The following is a 5,434-nucleotide window of genomic DNA, read 5'->3' as shown; positions in this document are numbered from 1 at the left end:
CATATACAACAGCTGACTTTTCAATAGGCATGGACCAATGACATACAAGTCATGAAAGAACACAAATTCCAGCCCAGACTACTATACCCAGTAAAACTAACTATTTTAATTGAAGAAGGAAAATCTTTCCATGCTAAAAACAGATTTAAGGAATTTATGTCCAAATTTATGACAATCACAATGAAATACTTCACTCAGAAGAGAAGACTAAATACTCTCAAGGGCACAAAGAATAAATAAATTATCCCAGAACACTCAACCAAAGAGGTCTAAGAAAACAGCACTACAACACCAGCATAGCAGGAATGAATAAACCAATAATAACTCTCAATATTAATGGATTTAACTTCCCAACAAAAATCCACAGACTAACAGATTGAATTGATAATGCTTCATCTAATCATGTGCTTATTAAATTAAAAAAATTAAAAAAAGTTCAAATACTTCTAATAAATGATATATTGATTTTTTTTCTTTTAAAAAAGGAAGCAGAATCCATCAATTTGATGCCTCCAAGAAATGCACCTCACCAATAATGACCAACATTTCCTTAGGGTAAAAGGATGGAATAAAATATTCCAAGGGACTAAGAAACAAACAGGTATAGGTATTCTAGTATCAAACAAAATAGACTTCAAATTAAAGCTAGTCAAAAGAGACAGGAAAGGTCATTTCATACTCATTAAAGGAAAAATCCACCAAGAAGAAATTATAATCCTATACACATATGTGCCTCACAGAGGGGCATCTAATTTCATAAAAAGAAACTTTATTAGCTCAAAAATCTCACATTGACTCCAACACAGTGAGAGTGGGTGACTTGGATACCCCATTGTCACCAATAGACAGGTCAACCAGATAAAAACAAAACAGAGAAACCCTGGAATTAAATGACGCCAGAAATTAAAAGACTTTACAGATATCTATAGAATAGTCCACCCAAATATCAAAGATACACTTTCTTCTTAGTAGCCAGCCCATGGTACTTTCTCCAAAATCTACCACATATTAGGACACAAAGAAAGTATAAATCTAGATATCAACAAAAAAGAAAAAAAGGGAAAAGGTACACAGACTCATGGGAGCTAAACAACACATTACTGAATGAAAATTGGATCACTGGAGAAATCACAAAGGAAATTAAAAATTCCTTAGAATTGAATGAAAGTGAAAGTACAACAGACCAAAACCTTTGTGACACAATGAAGGCAGTCCTAATAGGAAAATTTATAACATTTAGTGTCTATGCCAGAAAATTAGAAACATCACATATAAATAAATTAATGATGCATCTGAAAGCCTTGGAACACCAAGAACAAACAAGGACTAAAATGAGGAGATGGGAAGAGATAAAGAAAATCAAGGTTGAAATGAATGAAATAGAAATGATGAAAACAATACAAAGAATCAATGAAATGAAGACTTGGTTCTTGAAGAGATTAACAGGCTTGACAAACTTTTAACCGAATTAACCAAAAGAAAGAGAGGACCCAAATAAGCAAACTCAGATGAAAAGGGAAACCACAGCAGACACTGAGAAAAAAACCCTGAAGGGCATACTTTAAAAATTTATATTCCACTAGACTAGAAAAATCTTTTAAAAAGGCTAAATTTTTAAATACGTATGGCTTATCAAAATTAAATCAAAGTGACATAAATAATTCAAAGAGACCATTAACAACCAATGAGATACAGTAGCTAAAAATCTCCCAACCTAAAAGAGCCTAGGACCAGATCATCCTGACTGAGGTAACCCAGTCTCAGAAAGACAAATGCCACATGTTCTCTCTCATAGCTGGATGCTAGATTTGAAACCTTAGATATGATCAGAAAATTCAGAGAGGTCAAGAAACTAATAAAAGGGCATGCTTGAGGTGGAGACCTCCTGGGGGTGGTGGTAGAATGCAGTGATAGGAAGGAGAAAGGGGAACATTAAAGTAGGAAGGGTTACATGGGGTGGGAAATTGGAGGTCGGGACAGAGGAGTGAGTATGGAGAGGGATGAGTAGCAGTAACGACATCTAGAAAATGCCATATGGTAGCCTACCTCATCTTCACTGGCTAGTGTTCACAGTGCTGGAAGGTGATATGCATGCTACCAGACAGAAAAAATGATCATTAACCTTACCCAGCTGTGACTCCTGTGAACTACAATAACAACTGGCCTGGCAAGATATGCCCACTGGTGCAATAGTGGCACAACTTTTATGGGAGTAACCAACCACTCTTTAATTGGATTTAAGGTGTGATTCATAGGGTTGAGTTCATACCTGATACTGACCCCAGGCTTAAAAACCTGGGACTATAGAGGTCACAGGATGAAGGAAAGAATCTAATACTAGTTTTCTGTGAAAAAGCTATCAGATTAAATTGACTTCTAATGCTTTATTGTTATACCCATAGATTAATGCATTTCTCAACTCTCACCCTATGCAACATACAGTGATTAATTAAAAAACCCATAATAGGCCAAGGAGAACAAGAGGCTGCAGAGTGCTTATCCCTGAATAGAACAGCTATATCACACTTTTGCCTCCTAAGGCTCAGGGATCATTGCAGAAAGGGGTCAGAAAGATTGTAAGAGCCAGAGGTGATGGATGACCGCAAGGAAACTGAGTTTTCCAGACTGCTGGTTAGTTATTTGTATGACCTTACAGCCGTGGTGACAACATGTATAAGTCCCATGTAAGCTCAGATAAAATTCCAGCACAGATATGAGGAAGTGGGTCAGAAACCCCAACCCAACCTAAAGAAATTTGGCAACCACTGGTTGCTGGGAGGGGCAGAGAGAGTCTTTCCAAGGATGTGACTCCTGGTAGGTTAGCCAGTCTCCAGTGGATGGACCCACATTGAAGGACATTTGGGCACACAAATTAGTTTCTATAGGCCTTATTATATCTATATCTATATATATATATTAGAGCACATTAAATTTGTCAGGGGGCAATGGGTATGGATAGGGAGGGAATCTAAATGCCATCAAATTATATTGTATTAAAAATCACAAAAATTCAATAAAAAAGAAAAAAATCAATCAAAATATATTAATAAAATGCAATTGTAAAACTTTAAAAAAGATTGAAAAAAATTAAGAATACTATCTTGTGAAATATGCAAGTTGTGGGAAATTGAAATTTCAGCATATGTAAGTCAAAGTTGTGTTGTAACCCTGCTGCATTCATGCATTTTTATAGAGCTGTGATGGCTCTCACCATACAGTGGCAGGGAGAGGGCTCACAGTAGAGACCACACGACAGTTAAGCCTCTTGTGTTTATTATAATGTCTCTTTGCAACAAAGTTTGCCAGGCCCTGGTTTCTCTGATCAGTTCTTAGTTTGTAAGAATTATTGCAACTCCACTTTTTGCTGCCACCACCATTTAAAAGGTAAACCAAGGCACAATGAACAGAGTTTATTTCAGCAAACAGTGGTTCATGAACTAAGTAAACCCAAACCAGTCGTGGTTCTGGAGCCCCACTAAGAAGGTCATTCACATGACACTCATGATGTAAAGCAGAAACAGGATATGGTCGGTTACAGCTGTACAGTTGCTTTGTTTAGTTTACCCAGTTGGAAAGTCGCTAATGATTATAGATTTGCTGCCTACATTGGATTGGTTCAGCATAAGTTCTAATTTTCTTTAGTTTAAGGCAATCCCATTTACTTTGTGAATCAAATGAGGTTGACATCATTGATGAGGCTGGACTGGCTTTGTTCTTGATTCTTCAGGCATGAGACATCATTGTAATCTACTTTAACCTGTGTCTACATTTTCAACACGATTTTTTCAAATGGCTGAAATCCAAACTATCAGGTTCTGCTGTCTCTCACTTTTCAAGACATTGATGGAGCTTGTATTCATATGAAAATTTTGCTTTATCCCAGATTGTGCATCAAAATTCTCCCTCTTTAGTCCTTCTCTGACACTCCAAGACTGTCGTTGTTCTTTCCTTCCTCTCTCCTTGATGCATAATTTTGGATTTAAATGTATTACCCTTTTAATCTTGGGATTTGAGGTTCCATTTTATGAAAATGTTTAATGAATGGTTTGTGTGGCATTTAGTTTCAAGAATATAATTTAAAAATCACTTCTAGATATATTAAAATATAACACTTTAATATTGTATGTGTTATATATGCATTATTATTATATTCCAATAAAAATGGAAAAAATGCAAAAAAAGAAAAATGAGTCACTCCTAGCTTTGAAGTCAGAGATGTCATAAAGAAGCAAATTTCAGAATTTATTAGTAACACTGATGTTACCAAATGTTGGATTTATTTTTACAGAATTATGATCACCTAATTTATTTATAGTTGTCCGTGTTTCTCAAACCATGCTAGAGAAGAAGTCATGTGAGCAGAAAAGGCTTGGCCTGGCCTGAGTCAGTTCACTTACCTCTGCAGGAATCAGATAATTGACAAAGCCATGCTTTCTGTCTGTGGAGTTTCAGCACACTGAAAGGCCAGACCAACATAACAGGAGAGGGGACTGGAGAGATGGCTCAGCAGTTAAAAGCACTGACTGCACTTGCAGAGGGCTTGGCTTCGATTCCAAGCACCCACATAGCAGCTAACAACTATCCTGTAACTCCAGTTCCAGAGGGTCCAGTACCCTTGGTTCTGTCCTCCACAGGCACTGCATGACATGGGTGCACTTACATGTATCCTTACTTTGTTCTGTCATCAGTTCCCTATCTGTGATGAACAGATATTTGTTTATATCTCTTAAGGAATAGAGTCACACAACACCTAACAATAGATGCAGAAGTCCCAATGCAAAAGCACAAGAAACATGAAAAACCAAAGCAATACGACTCTGCCAAAATGGCTACTCTCATATAAATGCCCTCCAGTGACAGTAAATTATTAAAATCACAGACAAAGAATTCAGCTGAGACTCTGAGTCCCAACAGACCTGTGAGATTCCCCCACCCCAGCATGCCCCATCTGCTGTCCCAGCTCCCAGGCCTGCTGGGGTTGTGCACTCCCATAAATCTGCCATATTTGTGAGTTCCCCAACCCTAGCATTCCTCATGTGCCTTCCCAGCTTCTAGGCCCTTTCCAGTCATGCACTCCCATAAATGTGCCTGACCTGCAAACTTCCCGACCCCAGTGCTCCTTGTTTGCCACCCCACTCCCTCAGGCCTAGCTCAGGTAATTCTGCCTTTGTACGGGCCCAGCTTGGTCAGCTCTACAGAACCCTGCCTGTTCTTGCTGCTATACCCACACCCCCAGGCATAGCCCAGACAGACCCAGTCACGTTTTCTTGGGTATCACTGAATTAGAATCACCTATATCTCTCCAAAGTCATGCGTTTTGTTTTTTTGTTTCTATTTCATTAATTTCTGCCATGATTTTTATTATTGTTTCCCATCTACTGAATTGGGTTTGGTTTCTTGTTTTTTGAAACTCTTTAGTTGCATCATTAAGTTA

This window comes from Nannospalax galili, unplaced genomic scaffold, assembly GCF_000622305.1.
Source record: "Nannospalax galili isolate Female #2095 unplaced genomic scaffold, S.galili_v1.0 scaffold2795, whole genome shotgun sequence".
Classification (NCBI taxonomy): domain Eukaryota; kingdom Metazoa; phylum Chordata; class Mammalia; order Rodentia; family Spalacidae; genus Nannospalax; species Nannospalax galili.
The sequence above is the reverse complement of the archived record's forward strand: the minus strand, read 5'-3'. Positions refer to the sequence as shown.